Below are 20,963 nucleotides of genomic sequence, written 5' to 3' on the forward strand. Positions count from 1 at the left end.
AAAAGCCAGATAGCTTCTCCAATTGCTTGGTGTCTTCAGTGTAGATAATATGCCTGAAAGCATATTACGGGCTTCTACTTCATAAAATATGTGAGTGTGTGTTAGAAATGTATAGCTTGTATAGAGTGTGTGTTAGAAATGTATAGCTTGATTTCATTGGTTCTTTAGATTCTTTCCAAGCCCAATGTCAGAAACCATGAAATCAGACCAAGACAGAAGTACAGTTAAATCACACTTGTTTAATAATAAAAGTAAAACGAACGAACGTAGTCAAAACATAGCCAAAGTTCAGTAACCGGAATGGATAGTCAGCCATGCCAGAAGTCAGGGATCAAAGTAGTGGAACAGCAAGCAGGATCTGGAGCCAGAAGGGATGTCAGCAAAGCCAGTCTTTACGCAGGAGAATGTTTCTTGTGATGTGACCAAGGCGAAGGCAGAGCTCTTCTGCACTGGACAACTTAAGTAGGCAGGATCATCAACAGCTGAGTAACTGTGGAGAGAGATGTGAGCTGGCAATTAGCCGACAGCTGAGTGGCCAGCTCAGAGAAGGAAGAGCCCAGCCCTGACACCCAAAAGCTGTTGTTTCACTGTAATGTAGCATGAAGCTCCACTGATTTCTACTAGAACACTCTGTTCGCAGTAAATATAGTCAATTTTAAAGCTTCACCAAGAAATTAAAATCTTTTTAAGATTTCTATTTAATTATTTGTTCTGCACAACTATGCCTTTTTATATGTTATATCATATCTATGCATATAGCCTTTTCTGTTGCATTATTTTTTATGTCACTAGCATTTTTAATTCTTGATTTCACATGGAATTAAAGCACATTACTTGTTTTATGTAAATGCTATGAACCAATGAGTTTTTATGAAATGTCTTCTTTGCTATATCTTTGCAGTACTGTGTACTGAAATTAAAGATAGCCTTTCCAAACACTTTTAAAATAAAAAAAAATACAATTAGTGAGAAAGATTTAAAAAAATCTTCCTCCATTTCTCCTCATCTATTGAACAACTTTGATTGTCTTTGCCTGGTTAAGATGTCTGCCACCTTTTCTAGGTTTTAGTTCAGGGTGCTGTTCTCCACAAGTTATAGCAGTCTGACACATCAGGCTTAAGATTTGACATCCCTGTATATGGAGAGCTGCATACAAATTTTCTGGTAATTTTATTTATTTATTTATTTATTTATTTTTCTTCAGGGAGCTCTTATCAGGTCAGTAAAAACCTGATCCTGCATATGAGTATAGTCAATTTTCAAGCTTCATCAAGAAATTAAAATTGTTTTAAGATGTCTACTTATTTGTTCTACACAGCTATTCCTTTTTTAAATGTTATATAATGTTTATACATATACTGTAGCCTGCCCTGTTGCATTATTTTTTATGTCACTAGCATTTTTAATACTTGATTGCACATCCAATTAAAGCACAGCACTTGTTCTGGGTAAATATTATGAACCAGTGAGCTTTTATTAAATGTCTTCATTGCTCTATCTTTGCAATTCCTTGTATTGAAATTATAGGTAGTGTTTTCATAGACTTTTTTAAAATAAATAAATAGAATTAGTGATTGAGATTAAAAAAAATCTTCTTCCCTGTTTCCTCATCTAATGATCGCCTTTGATTGCCTTTGCCTGGTTAGGATAGCTGCCACCTTTTCTAGGTTTTAGTTCTGGGTGCTGTTCTCTGCAAGCTATACCAGTCTGACACACTAGGCTTAACATTTGATATCCCTGTATCTGAAGGGCTGCTTATGAACTATCCATTTTGTATACCCTTTTATATTGGGGAAGAGAAAGCTATGCTCTCAAAGCAATGGTGTTTTTTAATCCCTCCAGCACCCATAAAGAAGAACTATCTTTACCTGCAAACTGGTAAGGGGGTAATAGTTTATATTGTCAAAAAAAAACCCCTCTCTTTCCTATTATTCCATTTATGAAATGACACTGTTGTTGTGAAAAATAATACAGTAGCTTACTTTAAGGCCAGCTTCACATTGTTGCATTGAGGTACCACTGGCTACACACTTTTGCTGCGTACACAAGATTGGATTTTCCTACAACAAATGTTCGATAGGAGCTTGTTGTCGGAAATTCCGATCCAACACCATTATTATCTTGCATTTTTTAACCCCAAGGAGGTTGGTTGGTGTTGGTGTCCCTTGTTAATTTGACATTGTATTTTGGAAATGTACCTGCCTACTCACAAACTGCCCTTTTTGTAGAGTAGCACTGGTAGATTTACAATCTACCGCAGATTAGGTAAATTTAGTAAATTGTGTGTTAAGAAGTTTAAAAGTTCGCCTCTGTTCCAGCTTTGCTGACTTTGTGTGTGCTTCCGTGCTGACCGGTGGGTGTCGCTGTTACCACTAGTCAGTGTTGGAAAGGCAACATGTCGAAGTGTATAGATGCTCCTCTGTCTCGGAGACAAGCTCGGTGGAGGTGGTCCTCCGAGTTGCATTCTGGGAAGGGGGTATTTATGGGACAGACGCCATGTTTTAGTGTCATTTTACAGCAACCTGCTGGCCCTCCTGGCCGACAGGTATGCGTTAAGGAGCTACCTCGTGGTCCTCTGATCGGGAGGCCCACAATGCTGCGGCGCAGGGGTGGGTCCAGAGGCTTGTCTGGAGCCTACCACCGCGGCCGAGGAATGCTCCTGAGCTGTCGGTCCTGTGTGACGAAGCTGGACAGCCGAGGAGATCCCAGGGGAGGACCCGTCTTGGAGAGATCACGCAGCGTGCTGGTCTATAGAGGGGCCTGGTGACTCGGTTGCAGGACGTATCCAAAAGAAGTAATTATACAGCATAGTGTTGCCGGTTCGGCTTAAAGGTTCAGGCACTGTGACTGACTGTTCACTGCAGAAGATCTGATACATCCTGTGGCAGAGGATCTTGCAGATTTACCCCCCAAGTAAGTCTGTGGCAGAGACTTTAGAATAGAGCTGCGTACTGGCTGCTAGACCGGTGAGAGAGGCCTATCCAGACGAGCAAAGAGTCTGTCCCACAAGGGGAGCGCATTCCATCCAATTATCTGAAATCTATCGTGACATTTGTTGCTAAGATATTAGAAGAAGATATTTGAGTTTCTCCTGAAAGTTTCCCTTTTCAACCTCTTTCCTGCTATTCGCTTGGCTCAGTGTTTTACCTGCAGGTGTTATATACATTCCTGATTAATCCCCTGCCTTTATATACCTCATTTGTGATAACTGCCCCTTAGCTATGAGTAAGCATCTATTGATGTGAAACGCGTTAGCTACTTTTTGTCCTTTGTATCCACTTTGATGTGACCTGTAACATTTTATGAAATAAAGGTGCTCTTTTTCACGGCAGTGCGACCATCCAGACCTTCTCGACTCATTATCTTCCTGCTACTTCCTAAAGTTTGACTGTTTAATAAAGCATTGAAAACGTACTCCAGTGTTGGTGCACGTGTCGTCCAGCAGTAAGCTCAACAGAACCCCTAGACCCGGTGCCGGTGAAACAGAGGGAAGCAAAGTGAAGGTAACAGACCCGCTTAAACCAGCAGCTCCACCGTGAGTTATTGCTACAGTAGTAAAACACATAGGCAAGTATTTGTGAAAAAAAATAGACATTTATTATGGGTCATAACAAAATAAAGAGGAAGGCAACGCTGGATAAAGTGGTGAAATTGGCAAAGCCTTTGTATCCCAGGGCACACATCAACTATTTTACAGGCAAAATTGGTAGCCTGAGGAGTCCATATAATAGTGAGTAGGGATGAGCTGAACACCCCCGGTTCGGTTCGCACCAGAACCTGCGAACGGACCGAAAATTTGCACGAACGTTAGAACCCCATTGAAGTCTATGGGACTTGAATGTTCAAAATCAAAAGTGCTAATTTTAAGGCTAATTTGCATGGTATTGTCCTAAAAAGGGTTTGGGGATCCGGGTCCTGCCCCAGGGGACATGTATCAATGCAAAAAAAAGTTTTAAAAACGACCATTTTTTCAGGAGCAGTGCTTTTAATGATGCTTAAAGTGAAAAAAAAGTGAAATATTCCTTTAAATATCATACCTGGGGGGTGTCTATAGTATGCCTGGAAAGTGGCGCGTGTTTCCCATGCTTAGAACAGTCCCTGCAACAAAATGACATTTTTAAAGCAATAAAAGTAATTTAAAACTGCTTACAGCGTTAATGTAATGTCGGGTCCCGGTAATAGGGATGAAAATCAGTGAGACAAACGGCATGGGTACCCCCCAGTCCATTACCAGGCCCTTTGGGTCTTGTATGGATATTAAGGGAAACCCCGCACCCAAATTAAAAAAAGGAAAGGCGTGGGGCCCCCAGGCCCTATATACTCTGAACAGCAGTATACAGGCGGTGCAAACAAGACAGGGAGTGTTGGTTTGTTGTTAAGTAGTATATGTTTGTAATTTTGAACTGGTACATTTTTAATGTGTTTAGCTCCAGCCAAAAAATCTATTTTAAGCTTTTTGGAAAACATAGGGAAGGGTTATCACCCCTGTGACATTTGTTTTGCTGTCTGTGCTCCTCTTCAGAAGATTTCACCTCACTTTCTGTCCCAATGATAAATGTTTTTAGAAAATTTGGGGTTTTTAATGAAACAAGGATTGGTGATAAAGCATCAGTGGAAAGGAGAAACGTTTTTCCCATAATAACTCTTACAGGAGAGAATTTCCCTTCCTAGGGGTAGATTTTATCTCACTTCCTGTTGTCTCCTTCCGTTTGCAAGTAGAAGTCGTATGTAAGTTGGATGTTTGAAAGTAGGGGCCTGCCCTATATACTCTGTAGAAATTGTGGCCTTAGGTGTCGGTGTTGCCAAAACACTGTAAGCCCTCACAGGGCCCTGCTGTGAAGTATTAGATCAAGAATTGTAATTACATGCCCCTGCTGAACAGGGGCAGAAAAATTGAGCCTTTGGTGATGATGGTGGTGCTGGTGCCACAACACTGTAAGTCCTCACAGTTACTCTTGGTGTGCGCTGGAACGGGCCCTGCTGTGAAATATTAGATCAAGAATTGTAATTACATGCACCTGTTGAACAGGGGCAGAAAATTAGGCCTTTGGTGGTAGTGGGGCTGGTGCCACAACACTGTAAGTCCTCACAGTTACTCTTGGTGGGCGCTGGAACGGGCCCTGCTGTGAAATATGAGATCAAGAATTGTAATTACATGTCCCTGTTTTGGGCCTTAGGCACTGGTGCTGGTGCCACAACACTGCAACCCCTCACAGATACTCTAGTTGGAGCACAGGAATGAGCCCTGCTGCAAAGAATTGCATCAAAAATTGTAATTACACGCCCCTGTTAAACAGGGGCTGAAAAATTGGGCTTTAGGCACTGGTGCTGGTGCCACAACACTGCAACCCCTCACAGACACTCTAGTTGGAGCACAGGAATGAGCCCTGCTCAGCCCTTCACAGATGCTCTAGTTGGAGCGCAGGAACAAGCCCTGCTGCAAAGAATTGCATCAAAAATTGTAATTACATGCCCCTGTTAAACAGGGGCTGAAAAATTGGGCCTTAGGCACTGGCGCTGATGCCACAACACTGCAACCCCTCATAGACACTCTAGTTGGAGCACAGGAAAGAGCCCTGCTGCAAAGAATTGCATCAAAAATTGTAATTACACGCCCCTGTTAAACAGGGGCTGAAAAATTGGGCCTTAGGCACTGGTGCTGGTGCCAAAACACTGCAACCCCTCACAGATACTCTAGTTGGAGCATAGGAACGAGCCCTGCTGCAAAGAATCACATCAAAAATTGTAATTACACGCCCCTGTTAAACAGGGACCAAAAATTGGGCCTTAGCCACTGGTGGCGGCGCCCAGAAACAAAAATATTCTTACAAGCTATCAGCATGATCATTGAGGAGGAAGAGGATAGTCACTCAGCATAACAGGATAGTCACTCAGCATAGGCAGTCTTGAAGGGATCTGACATTTCAAAAAAATGTATTCGGTTACATCAGCATCAGGTGCTTGGTATCTGGTGGTGATCCAAGACTGATTCATTTTTATGAAGGTCAGTCGATCGACCGAGTCGGTGGACAGGCGCACCCTGTGATCGGTTACAAAGCTTCCAGCAGCACAGAATGTGTGTTCCGAAAGAACGCTGGATGCAGGACAGGCCAGTAGCTCAACTGCATACTGTGCAAGCTCTGGCCAGTGATCCATCTTCAAGACCTAGTAACCCAGAGGATTTTCGGTGGGAAAGGTGTCCAAGTCAGATCTTGCCCCTAGGTATTCCTGCACCATGTAAAACAGACGCTGGCGATGGTTACTAGAACTGATCATACCTTGGGGCTGCGGACTAAAAAATTGTCTGAACGCATCGGTCAGACAGCCACCTTCTCCACCGCTCCTTCTTTGACTGACCGAAGCCTCAGCAACACGTTGTCCAGGAACAGGAGTTTGTACCCTCCCAGTCTCTGGGAACGCATTGCACAGACCTTTCTGCAAGGCCTCCCGAAGATGTTTCATCCTCTGCTCCCTCTGCGATGGCAAGATAAGGTCCGCAACCTTACCCTTGTAATGTGGATGAAGGAGGGTTGCCAGCCAGTAACGATCCCCCTCCTTGATACCATGAATACAGAGGATCCTTCCATAGGCTTTGCAGGATCAGGGAGGCCACGCAGAGTAGGTTTGCGGAGGCATTCGGTCCGGAGTCTTCTGGGTCACTAAGGACAACATGATCCGCAGCCACCTCTTCCCAGCCACGTACATGTCGATGTGTTTCTTGGGACTGATCCCTTAAAGACTGCTGCTGATGCTGAGTGCCAGGCTCCACCTCCATACTGACACAATCCTCCTCCTCTTTCTGTGTGATTGGCGGGCACGCAGGAACACTGTCTGGATAAAGGGGGCCTTGAGAGCCAAGGAAGTCCTCCTCTCCCTGCCTCTGTTTTGCCTCAAGTGCCCTGTCCATTATTCCATGCAGCGTGTGCTCCAACAGGTGGACAAGGGGCACAGTGTCACTGATGCATGCACTGTCACTGCTCACCATCCTCGTGGCCTCCTCAAATGGTGACAGGACAGTGCATGCATCCCTGATCATGGCCCACTGGCATGGGGAAAAAAAAACAAGCTCCCCTGACCCTGTCCCGGTGCCATAGTCGCACAGGTGCTCATCGTGTGCAGCCGCTGCAGCATGGCCAACATTGAGTTCCACCTGGTGGGCATGTCACAGATTAGGTGGTTCTTGGGCAGGTTAAATTCCTTTTGGAGGTCTGCCAGCCGAGCACTAGCATCATATGACTGGCGGAAATGCACACAGACTTTCCTGGCCTGCCTTTAGGACATCCTGTAAGCCTAGGTACCTGCCCAAGAACCGCTGCACCACCAAGTTAAGGATGTGAGCCAAACAGGGCACATGGGTCAGCTGTCCCTGTCGGAAGGTGGAGAGGAGGTTGGTGCCATTGTCGCAAACCACCATTCCTGCCTTAAGTTGGCGTGGTGTCAATTACCTCTGAACCTGCCCCTGCAGAGCTGACAGAATCTTTGCCCCAGTGTGGCTCCTGTCCCCTAAGCACACCAGCTCAAGCACTGCATGGCATCTTTTGGCCTGCGTACTTGCGTAGCCCCTTGAACGCCTACGGAGCACTGCTGGTTCTGAGGACAAAGCACAGGAAGAGGCCATGGAGGAAGAAGAAGAGGAGGGGGTGGAGGAGAGAGGTGTGTCAGAATCACCAGTACTGGCATTTTGTAGGCGTGGTGGCGGAACAACCTCCAACACTACTGCACCTTGTCCTGCATCCTTCCCAGCTGCCAGCAGAGTCACCCAAAGCACAGTGAAGCTTAGGTAACGTCCCTGTCCATGCCTGCTGGACCATAAATCAGTGGTAATATGCACCTTACCGCTGACCGCCCTGTCCAGCGAGGCAAAGACATTGCCTTCCACATGCCAGTAGAGAGCCAGAATCGCCTTCGGTGAGAAAAAGTGGTGTTTTGGAACCTGCCACTGAGGAACCGCACATTCCACAAACTCACGGAAGGGGGCAGAGTCTACCAACTAAAAAGGTAGCAGTTGAAGTGCTAGCAATTTTGCCAAGCTAGCATTCAACCGCTGGGCATGTGGATGGCTTGGAGCGAACTTGCGGTTCAGCAGCTGGGGCAGGGAAATTTGCCTGGTACAATCTGACATTGGTGTACAGATAGCAGATTGCCCACAAGTACTTGGCTGTGACACACCTAATTCTACACCTTCATTCCTCTCAGTGCAGGTCTCAGAGAGGACTGAAGGTATAGTGGGGTTGGAGATCCCAGCTGATGAGGAGCAAGGAGAGGTCCTCTTTGTTTTTTGGTGTGGGTCTTTTAGGTACGCTTGCCAACGAACTGCATGGCAGGTCAACATATATCTGGTCAAGCATGTGGTGCCCAAGCGGGAGATGTTTTGGCCATGCGAGATATGCTTGAGACATATGTTGTAGATAGCAGCAGTGCAAACTCGTCTAAAAAAAGGCACACACCAAAGAACTTTTGGAATAACATGCAGAGACAGCAGTGCCCTGCACATGCGGAGCTCTGCGGTGTGATGCAGTCAATGTGCTGCCCTTAGGCTGGCCCCTGGAGGGCATCCTCCCTTGTTGGTGATGTGCCTCCTGCCTCCTCCTCCTCCTCTCTCCTATCAGGCACCCACGTGGAGTCAGTGACCTCATCATCCCCTCCCTCCTCATCACTGGAGCAAACCTGGCAGTATGCTGCAGCAGGGGGAACATGACTGCCAGATTGCTGTCCTTCTTGGGCACCCCCTCTGTCTGGGCTCACGTTACTGCCTTCCTCTAGCTGAGTACCATCATCGGAGCCTTCAAAATGCTGGGCATCCTCCTGGAGCATGTACCCAACACTGTGGTCAAACAGTTCAGGGGACTCCTCAGGAGGACATGGTGGGGCTAGGGAAGGAGTGACTGATGCCATTGAGCCGAGGGAAGAGGCCGCATTGGCAGTTGCTTTGCCAGACAACGTATCCTGAGCCTGGGTGAGAGAGCATGAGGAGGATGAGGACGCCTTGGTCATCCACTCGACCAGGTCTCAACATGGCCAGCTGCCGAAAAAAAGGCCAAGCATGTCCCACGGCCACGTGCTGATGAGGATGCACCGTGTCCACGAAGAGCACTGTTGCCTCTAGACACAGAGCCTGCTTGCCCTCTTTTATTGGCTTGTAACTGTCTGCCTCTCCTCGTTGGCCTTCCAGACATATTATTGGCCTGCAGTGAGATGTAGATGCACAAAACTGGGATGTATATATATACTGATTATACTGCAGCTAGCAGAATCAACTGCCTGCCTGTAGTATTATTAGTATGAGAACACTTGTCTTCGGGTCGCTATACTGTAGGTGCAACTGTGCAGGGTACACAGTACAGTAACTGGAAATACGTCAAGAGCCTACACAAGCACCTGGCTTCAGGTAGCTATACTGTGGGTGCAACTGTGCAGGGTACACAGTACAGTAACTGGAAATATGTCAAGAGCCTACACAAGCACCTGGCTTATGGTAGCTACACTGTAGGTGCAACTGTGCAGGGTACACAGTGCAGTAACTGGAAATACATCAAGAGCCCACACAAGCACCTGGCTTCAGGTAGCTATACTGTAGGTGCAACTGTGCAGGGTACACAGTACAGTAACTGAAAATACGTCAAGAGCCTGCCTGTGCTATTAATAGGATCACAAGAAGCACACAAGCACCTGGCTTCAGGTAGCTATACTGTAGGTGCAACTGTGCAGGTTACACAGTACAGTAACTGGAAATATGTCAAGAGCCTACACAAGCACCTGACTTCAGGTAGCTATACTGTAGGTGCAAATGTGCAGGGTACACAGTACAGTAACTGGAAATATGTCAAGAGCCTACACAAGCACCTGGCTTCATGTAGCTATACTGTAGGTGCAACTGTGAAGGGTACACAGTACAGTAACTGGAAATACGTCAAGAGCCTGCCTGTGCTATTAATAGGATCACAAGAAGCACACAAGCACCTGGCTTCAGGTAGATATACTATAGGTACAACTGTGCAGGGTACACAGTACAGTAACTGGAAATATGTCAAGAGCCTACACAAGCACCTGGCTTCAGGTAGCTATACTGTAGGTGCAACTGTGCAGGGTACACAGTACAGTAACTGGAAATACGTCAAGAGCCTACACATGCACCTGGCTTCAGGTAGCTATACTGTAGGTGCAACTGTGCAGGGTACACAGTACAGTAACTGGAAATACGTCAAGAGCCTATACAAGCACCTGGCTTCAGGTAGCTATACTGTAGGTGCAACTGTGCAGGGTACACAGTACAGTAACTGGAAATATGTCAAGAGCCTACACAAGCACCTGGCTTCATGTAGCTATACTGTAGGTGCAACTGTGAAGGGTACACAGTACAGTAACTGGAAATACGTCAAGAGCCTGCCTGTGCTATTAATAGGATCACAAGAAGCACACAAGCACCTGGCTTCAGGTAGCTATACTATAGGTACAACTGTGCAGGGTACACAGTACAGTAACTGGAAATATGTCAAGAGCCTACACAAGCACCTGGCTTCAGGTAGCTATACTGTAGGTGCAACTGTGCAGGGTACACAGTACAGTAACAGGAAATACGTCAAGAGCCTACACAAGCACCTGGCTTCAGGTAGCTATACTGTAGGTGCAACTGTGCAGGGTACACAGTACAGTAACTGGAAATACGTCAAAAGCCTACACAAGCACCTGGCTTCAGGTAGCTATACTGTAGGTGCAACTGTGCAGGGTACACAGTACAGTACCTGGAAAAAAAACACCTGCCTGCCTGTCAGTATATTAGGAATAGAAGAACAGGATCTAGCTAAACTGAATATATATATATATATATATATATATATATATATATATATATATATATATATATACCCAATACACTGTAAGTGCAGCTAACTGACTCTACCTGCCTACTCTATCTAACTTAAATCAAATGACACTGTCTCTCTGTCTATCTATTTCTCTCTCAATGCCGGAACACACTACACAGGGCCTTATAAAGTGTGGGGCGTGTACTAAACCCCATGAGCCATAATTTTTCAAAGCCACCCTGGCTTTGGCCAATTACGGCTCTTTGTACAGACAGCGCTGTAATTGGCCAAGCATGTGGGTCATAGTGCTTGCTTGGCCAATCATCAGCCAACAATGCACTGCGATGCCACAGTGAATTATGGGCCGTGACGAGCCACTCGAATTTGTAAACGGCCCATAACGTTCGTAATTCGGCGAACGACCGAACACGCGATGTTCAAGTTGAACATGCGTTCGACTCGAACATGAAGCTCATCCCTAATAGTGAGCACAATCCAGTCCAGGACTCCAAGAGATCAGGAACAGCAGCAGATGACATATATGTCCCAGGGGTATGGTCTTACAACAGCCTGCGTCTTTTGTCAGACCAGACTGAACTCAGGCCATCACTTTCTTGTCTTCTTTCCATGCTTCCTTCCACGCTTGCTTCCAGGCTGTGCCTCTGGTGTTGGAGTTGTGGCAGGTGATGGAGGTGGAGGATGATAGTCGAACTCACAAACATGGGTTTGCTTGTGAGTTCACCCCTCAGCCAATTATTTAGGGCTTGTAAGATCACTTTGTCAAAGAAGAGGAATTGGCCCTCCTCCATTTCCTGCATTTTGCAGGCATAGGCCTTTTGAAGATTGGGGGGGTTCTGAGGGCCACAGTAGCCTGCCAAATTAACCCAAGTGCTGCCTCCTCCAGGTTTCTCCCCTTCTTGGGCCTTTTTTTTTTTAAGGCGGATGGGAGGGACCTGGGATTCGGTCAGGCTACTGGGCCCAGCCACCTCCTGGCTGCCACTTACCCCTGCCACTTCCTGGCTGCCACTTTCCACAGCCTCCTCCTGGCTGAGGCTTTCCTGTGTATGAAAAGGGGACATAGTTTTAGTTTTTTGCTCATCAATCACACTCAATTTTCAAGTCATGAGTGTTGTGAATTGAATGTTAATAAATAGAAAAGACTATCTTTCTGAGCCCAGCATTTTTCATTCTTGTCCCAATCATTTTTGGCTATTACTGTCTATTGATATGTAAAACACTTTGTTAAATCAGAAATTAGTGATCAATAATAACATCTAGTTAACATCATTAATTTTTGGACAATAAATATGTTGAACAATGCTATACCCGACTCAAGCTGGGCTCCTCCACTTCTTACTGGCTGGAAGGCCTAGGATGTCATCTGCTGCAGCTCCTGATCTCTGGGAATCCTGGACCTTCTTGCGCTTCCTATTATATGTGCTCCTCATGCCACCAATTTTGGCCTTCAAATAGGGGATGGCTGCCGTAGGGATCTGCAGCTTCACAAATTCCAGCAACTGATCCAGCGCTGCCTTACTCTTTATTGTATTATTATAAAAGGTGTGTTTTACCTGCCACAGACAGGGCAGCTCCCTGTACTTATTGATGAATAGGGGGGATAAAGTCATGTTCGTTGAAGCGATCCAATTTATCTGCAAGACACAACACAAGACAAACCCTAATGTCAGGCTAAATTCGCATAATATTGTCCCAATATAGGCCTCAATTAGGGATGAGCCGAACACCCCCCGGTTCGGTTCGCACCAGAACCCGCGAACGGACCGAAAGTTCGCACGAACGTTAGAACCCCATTGACGTCTATGGGACTCGAACGTTCGAAATCAAAAGTGCTCATTTTAAAGGCTAATTTGCATGGTATTGTCCTAAAAAGGGTTTGGGGACCCGGGTCCTACCCCAGGGGACATGTATCAATGCAAAAAAAACTTTTAAAAACGGCCGTTTTTTCGGGAGCAGTGATTTTAATGATGCTTAAAGTAAAAAAAAAAAAAGTGAAATATTCCTTTAAATATCGTACCTGGGGGGTGTCTATAGTATGCCTGTAAAGTGACGCGTGTTTCCCATGTTTAGAACAGTCCCTGCACCAAATGTCATTTTTAAAGGAAAAAATCTCATTTAAAACTGCTTGCGGGTTTAATGTCATGTCGGGTCATGGCAATATGGATGAAAATCAGTGAGACAAACGGCATGGGTACCCCCCAGTCCATTACCAGGCCCTTTGGGTCTTGTATGGATATTAAGGGGAACCCCGCACCCAAATTAAAATAAGGAAAGGTGTGGGGCCACCAGGCCCTATATACTCTGAACAGCAGTATACAGGCGGTGCAAACAAGACAGGGACTGTAGGTTTGTTGTTAAGTAGAATCTGTTTGTAATTTTGAACATTTTTAACGTGTTTAGCTCCAGCCAAAAAATCTTTTCTAAGCTTTTTGGAAAACATAGGGAAGGGTTATCACCCCTGTGACATTTGTTTTGCTGTCTTTCCTCCTCTTCAGAAGATTTCACCTCACTTTTTTGTCCCAATGAAAAATGTTTTTTGAAAATTTGGGTTTTTTTGTGGAACAAGGATTGGAAAGCATCAGTGGAAAGGAGAAATTGTTTTCCCATATTAACTCTTACAGGAGAGAATTTCCCTTCCTAGGGGTAGATTTCATCTCACTTCCTGTTGTCTCCTTCCGTTTGCAAGTAGGAGTCGTTTGTAAGTTAGATGTTTGAAAGTAGGGTCCTGCCCTATATACTCAGCAGAAATTTGGGCCTTAGGTGTTGCTGTGGCCACAACACTGTAAGCCCTCACAGGGCCCTGCTGTGAAATATTAGATCAAGAATTGTAATTACATGCCCCTGTTGAACAGGAGCTGAAAAATTAGGCCTTAGGCACTGGTGCTGGTGCCACAACACTGCAACCCCTCACAGACACTCTAGTTGGAACGCAGGAACGAGCCCTGCTGCAAATTATTGCTTCAAAAATTGTAATTACACGCCCCTGTTAGACAGGGGCAGAAAAATTGGGCCTTAGGCACTGGTGCTGGTGCCACAACACCGCAACCCCTCACAGACACTCTAGTTGGAACGCAGGAACGAGCCCTGCTGCAAAGTATTGCATCAAAAATTGTAATTACATGCCCCTGTTAGACAGGGGCAGAAAAATTGGGCCTTAGGCACTGGTGCTGGTGCCACAACACTGCAACCCCTCACAGACACTCTAGTTGGAACGCAGGAACGAGCCCTGCTGCAAAGTATTGCATCAAAAATTGTAATTACACGCCCCTGTTAGACAGGGGCAGAAAAATTGGGCCCTAGGCACTGGTGCTGGTGCCACAACACTGCAACCCCTCACAGACACTCTAGTTGGAATGCAGGAACGAGCCCTGCTGCAAAGTATTACATCAAAAATTGTAATTACACGCCCCTGTTAAACAGGGGCTGAAAAATTGTGCCTTAGGCACTGGTGGTGGCGCCCAGAACCAAAAATGTTCTTACAAGCTATCAGCGTGATGATTGAGGAGGAAGAGGATAATTACTCAGGGATAGTCACTCAGCATCAGCATAGGCAGTCTTTGAAGGGATCTGAGATTTCAAAAAAAATTATTCGGTTACATCAGCATCAGGTGCTTGGTAGCTGGTGGTGATCCAAGACTCATTCATTTTTATGAAGGTCAGCCGATCGACCGAGTCGGTGGACAGACGCACCCTGTGATCGGTTACCACGCCTCCAGCAGCACTGAATGTGCGTTCCGAAAGAACGCTGGATGCAGGACAGGCCAGTAGCTCAATTGCATACTGTGCAAGCTCTGGCCAGTGATCCATCCTCAAGACCCAGTAACCCAGAGGATTTTCGGTGGGAAAGGTGTCCAAGTCTGATCTTGCCCCTAGGTATTCCTGCACCATGTAAAACAGACGCTGGCGATGGTTGCTGGAACCGATCATACCTTGGAGCTGCGGACCAAAAAATTGTCTGAACGCATCGGTCAGACGGCCACCTTCTCCACCGCTCCTTCTTTGACTGACCGAAGCCTCAGCAACACGTTGTCCAGAAACAGGAGTTTGTAACCTCCCAGTCTCTGGGAACGCGTTGCACAGACCTTTCTGCAAGGCCTCCCAAAGATGTTTCATCCTCTGCTCCCTCTGCGATGGCAAGATAAGGTCCGCAACCTTACCCTTGTAACGTGGATCAAGGAGGGTTGCCAGCCAGTATTGGTCCTTCTCCTTGATACCACGAATACGAGGATCCTTACGCAGGCTTTGCAGGATCAGGGAGGCCATGCAACGTAGGTTTGCTGAGGCATTCGGTCCGGAGTCCTCTGGGTCACTAAGAACGACATGGTCCGCAGCCACCTCCTCCCAGCCACGTACAAGTCCATGTGTTTCTTGGGACTGATCCCTTAAAGACTGCTGCTGATGCTGAGTGCCAGGCTCCACCTCCATACTGACACAATCTTCCTCCTCCTCCTCTTCCTCCTCGTCCTCTTCCTGTGTGATCGGCGGGCACGCAGGAACACTGTCTGGATAAAGGGGGCCTTGAGAGCTAAGGAAGTCCTCCTCTTCCTGCCTCTGTTCTGCCTCAAGTGCCCTGTCCATTATTCCACGCAGCGTGTGCTCCAACAGGTGGACAAGGGGGACAGTGTCACTGATGCATGCACTGTCACTGCTCACCATCCTCGTGGCCTCCTCGAATGGTGACAGGACAGTGCATGCATCCCTGATCATGGCCCACTGGCGTGGGGAAAAAAAAACAAGCTCCCCTGACCCTGTCCTGGTGCCATAGTCGCACAGGTACTCATTGATGGCCCTCTGCTGCGTGTGCAGCCGCTGCAGCATGGCCAACGTTGAGTTCCACCTGGTGGGCATGTCACAGATTAGGCGGTTCTTGGGCAGGTTAAACTCCTTTTGGAGGTCCGTCAGCCGAGCACTGGCATTATATGACCGGCGGAAATGCACACAGACTTTCCTGGCCTGCCTCAGGACATCCTGTAAGCCCGGGTACCTGCCCAAGAACCGCTGCACCACCAAGTTAAGGACATGAGCCAAACAGGGCACATGGGTCATTTGTCCCTGTCGGAGGGCAGAGAGGAGGTTGGTGCCATTGTCGCAAACCACCATTCCTGCCTTAAGTTGGCGTGGCGTCAACCACCTCTGAACCTGCCCCTGCAGAGCTGACAGAACCTCTGCCCCAGTGTGGCTCCTGTCCCCCAAGCACACCAGCTCAAGCACCGCATGGCATCTTTTGGCCTGCGTACTTGCGTAGCCCCTTGAACGCCTACGGAGCACCGCTGGTTCCGAGGAAGAGGCCATGGAGGAAGAAGAAGAGGAGGGGGTGGAGGAGAGAGGTGTGTCACAATCAGCATTTTGGAGGCGTGGTGGCGGAACAACCTCCAACACTACTGCACCTTGTCCTGCATCCTTCCCAGCTGCCAGCAGAGTCACCCAATGCGCCGTGAAACTTAGGTAACGTCCCTGTCCATGCCTGCTGGACCATGAGTCAGCGGTAATATGCACCTTACCGCTGACCGCCCTGTCCAGCGAGGCATGGACATTGCCTTCCACATGCCGGTAGAGAGCCGGAATCGCCTTCCGTGAGAAAAAGTGGCGTTTGGGTACCTGCCACTGAGGAACCGCACATTCCACAAACTCACGGAAGGGGGCAGAGTCTACCAACTGAAAAGGCAGCAGTTGAAGTGCTAGCAATTTTGCCAAGCTAGCATTCAACCGCTGGGCATGTGGATGGCTGGGAGCAAACTTCTTTCGGCGGTGCAGCAGCTGGGGCAGGGAAATTTGCCTGGTACAATCTGACGTCGGTGTACCAAAAGCAGATTGCCCACAAGTACTTGGCTGTGACACACCTAATTTTACACCTTCATTCCTCTCACTGCAGGTCTCAGAGAGGACTGAAGGTCTAGTGGGGTTGGAAATCTCAGCTGATGAGGAGCAAGGAGAGATCCTCTTTGTTCTTTGGTGTGGGTCTTTTAGATACGCTTGCCAACGAACTGCATGGCAGGTCAACATATGTCTGGTCAAGCATGTGGTACCCAAGCGGGAGATATTTTGGCCACGCGAGATACGCTTGAGACATATGTTGCAAATAGCAGCGGTGCGATCTGATGCACTCGTCTCAAAAAAGGCCCACACCAAAGAACTTTTTGAATAACGCGCAGAGACTGCAGCGCCCTGCACATGTGGAGCTTTGGGGTGTGATGCAGTCAATGTGCTGCCCTTAGGCTGGCCCCTGGAGGGCATCCTGCCTCGTTGGTGATGTGCTGCCGCCTCCTCCTCCTCCTCCTCCTCCTCCTCCTCCTCCTCCTCCTCTCTCCTATCAGGCCCCCACGTTGAGTCAGTGACCTCATCATCCCCTCCCTCCTCATCACTGGAGCAAACCTGGCAGTATGCTGCAGCAGGGGGAGCATGACTGCCAGATTGCTGTCCTTCTTGGGCACCCCCTCTGTCCGCGCTCATGTTACTGCCTTCATCGAGCTCAGTATCGTCATCAGAGCCTTCCAAACGCTGGGCATCCTCCTGGAGCATGTACCCAACACTGTGGTCAAACAGTTCGAGGGAATCCTCATGAGGACATGGTGGAGCTAGGGAAGGAGTCACTGATGACATTGAGCCGAGGGAAGAGGCCGCTGCTTTGCCAGACAAAGCACCCTGGGCATGGGTGAGAGAGGATGAGGAGGATGAGGACGGCTTGGTCATCCACTCGACCAAGTCTTCCGCATGTTGCGGCTCAACATGGCCAGCTGCCGAAAAAAAGGCCAAGCGTGTCCCATGGCCACGTGCTGATGAGGATGCACCGTCTCCACGACCAGCACTAGACACAGAGCCTGCTTGCCCTCTCTTATTGGCTTGTGACTGTCTGCCTCTCCTTCTTGGCCTTCCAGACATACTAATGGCCTGTAGCTGCACTAAGCTGGGATAGAACACCTGTAATTTTCTTCAAGTAGCTTTATATACTGTAACCAGACAAGCCTGCCTGTCAGTAGGAAGATAACAGGAACGGATCTAGCTGAACACTGTGAGCAGGACGCACTGTACTAAATGTAAATAGTCTAGCTGCCTGACCGTGGTACTAATAGGATCAAATAGAACACCTGTTATTTTCTTCAGGTAGCTTTATATACTGTAACCAGACAAGCCTGCCGGTCAGTAGGAATTTAACAGGAACGGATCTAGCTGAACACTGTGAGCAGGACGCACTGCACTAAATGTAAATAGCAGGAACGGATCTAGCTGAACACTGTGAGCAGGACGCACTGCACTAAATGTAAATAGTCTAGAAGATAACAGGAACGGATCTAGCTGAACACTGTGAGCAGGACGCACTGCACTAAATGTAAATAGTCTAGAAGATAACAGGAACGGATCTAGCTGAACACTGTGAGCAGGACGCACTGCACTAAATGTAAATAGCAGGAACGGATCTAGCTGAACACTGTGAGCAGGACGCACTGCACTAAATGTAAATAGTCTAGAAGATAACAGGAACGGATCTAGCTGAACACTGTGAGCAGGACGCACTGCACTAAATGTAAATAGCAGGAACGGCTCTAGCTGAACACTGTGCGCAGGACGCACTGCACTAAATGTAAATAGCAGGAACGGATCTAGCTGAACACTGTGAGCAGGACGCACTGCACTAAATGTAAATAGCAGGAACGGATCTAGCTGAACACTGTGAGCAGGACGCACTGCACTAAATGTAAATAGCAGGAACGGATCTAGCTGAACACTGTGAGCAGGACGCACTGCACTAAATGTAAATAGCAGGAACGGATCTAGCTGAACACTGTGAGCAGGACGCACTGCACTAAATGTAAATTGCAGGAACGGATCTAGCTGAACACTGTGAGCAGGACGCACTGCACTAAATGTAAATAGTCTAGAAGATAACAGGAACGGATCTAGCTGAACACTGTGAGCAGGACGCACTGCACTAAATGTAAATAGCAGGAACGGATCTAGCTGAACACTGTGAGCAGGACGCACTGCACTAAATGTAAATAGCAGGAACGGATCTAGCTGAACACTGTGAGCAGGACGCACTGCACTAAATGTAAATAGCAGGAACGGATCTAGCTGAACACTGTGAGCAGGACGCACTGCACTAAATGTAAATTGCAGGAACGGATCTAGCTGAACACTGTGAGCAGGACGCACTGCACTAAATGTAAATAGTCTAGAAGATAACAGGAACGGATCTAGCTGAACACTGTGAGCAGGACGCACTGCACTAAATGTAAATAGCAGGAACGGATCTAGCTGAACACTGTGAGCAGGACGCACTGCATTAAATGTAAATAGTCTAGATAGAAGATAACAGGAACGGATCTAGCTAAACTGAATACAGTGTATATATATATATGCAACACCTGGGATGCATATATATACACAATACACTGTAAGTGCAGCTAACTGACTGACTGTTCTGCCTAATCTATCTAACTCAAATCAAATGACACTCTCTCTCTCTCTCTCTATCTCTCAGCACACCGGAACACACACTACACAGGGCCGCCGTGCAGGCGGCCTTATATAGTGTGGGGTGTGTACTAAATCCCCTGAGCCATAATTGGCCAAAGCCACCCTGGCTTTGGCCAATTACAGCTCTCTCTACTGACGGCGCTGTGATTGGCCAAGCATGCGGGTCATAGTGCATGCTTGGCCAATCATCAGCCAGCAATGCACTGCGATGCCGCAGTGAATTATGGGCCGTGACGCGCCACACGAATTTAGCGCGAACGGCCCATAACGTTCGCAATTCGGCGAACGATCGAACAGCCGATGTTCGAGTCGAACATGGGTTCGACTCGAACACGAAGCTCATCCCTAGCCTCAATCTGTAAGCAGTATAGGCCACTGATGCCCATGTTAAAATTGTACCTTCATTGGAATGATCGGTGCTTCTGATACTCCTTCTTCCGCTCACAGATCGTTCGTATGACGCACGCGTGTTCCACTTTATATACACTGTGCTTGCATTAAACTCAACCTTCCCCTGACCTTTTTTCTAGTATTTTCTCCGCCCCTTCTCTTTCGGCTCAGTGGGAGAGCACATGGCGGAGAAAGAAAGAGTGTATGCAGACAGCAGCAGCAGCAACGATGAAAGCCCAGAGCCACGAACGTCCCGATCCCGGAGGAGATTTAAGGCCTCAAATATGTGCTTTGTAGAGATGGTAGAGATGGTGGATATCTTGAAGAGGGCCGACTATGATGGGAAGCATGGACCTTACCCAAACCCAAATGTGAGATAGGATAAGATCATGACTAAAGTTGTGAAAAGTCTGCACAGAAATTTTGGGGGATGACGATCCAAGGATCAACTGATTAAACGATGGTCAGACCTCAAATTGAGGGAGCAGGATCAGTACAGAAGAATCAAGAGAGTGCTGCAAAAAGGTAAGTAGTTGTGTGTTCCTATTATTATTATTACTTGCATGCTGCTACATGTGCTTTTCTTTACTGTTGTACAGTTTAAAATGGCAAGTTTCAGGTTCGTGGGTACAGTAATCATTTGTAGTAAGCATCTTTCATTCTCCCACTAAAACAATGCTTTTGGCAGATGCAGGTTAACTACATTTGGCATGCCTATTTGTATTAAAAGAAGTTTAGTACATCGTTGTCTAGATGGGTTTGTAACTAGAATGAAATGGAAACTTGATTCAGTGTAAGGAGAGGACACTCTGCCGCTATTTACACAACTGGCCGCAGGAGCACTAGTGTGGGACACCAGAAATAACTTTTTAGGGTGTCCCACACAGGTGCTCCAGTGGATACTAGGGGTGTCTCCATGTGTCAACCGTGACCAAAACAGGTAAGTATTCCAGCTTTAAGAAAGGGGAAAAAAAAGTTTCTTCAGCTTGGAACTCTGCCAAAACAGACAAATGTACGACACTTCCAAGCAATGTTTCATATTACTATTTCTGCCCTCAAATATCTGTGTGCTAAGTTTTTTTATTCACATAGGGGAGAAAAGACTCAGGACATCAGAGGACACCAGGGACCCACAACCTCATAAAGAAGGGGAAATCCCCACACCACAACCTAAAGATGTGGAGGAAGGAGAGGTTTATGAATTGGGCGAAATAGTGACCACAGCAGGTGAGTGTCTGAGACCATAGCTTCAGGTAATAGATGTATTGACTGCAT

This window comes from Aquarana catesbeiana, linkage group LG02 (assembly GCF_042186555.1).
Source record: "Aquarana catesbeiana isolate 2022-GZ linkage group LG02, ASM4218655v1, whole genome shotgun sequence".
Classification (NCBI taxonomy): domain Eukaryota; kingdom Metazoa; phylum Chordata; class Amphibia; order Anura; family Ranidae; genus Aquarana; species Aquarana catesbeiana.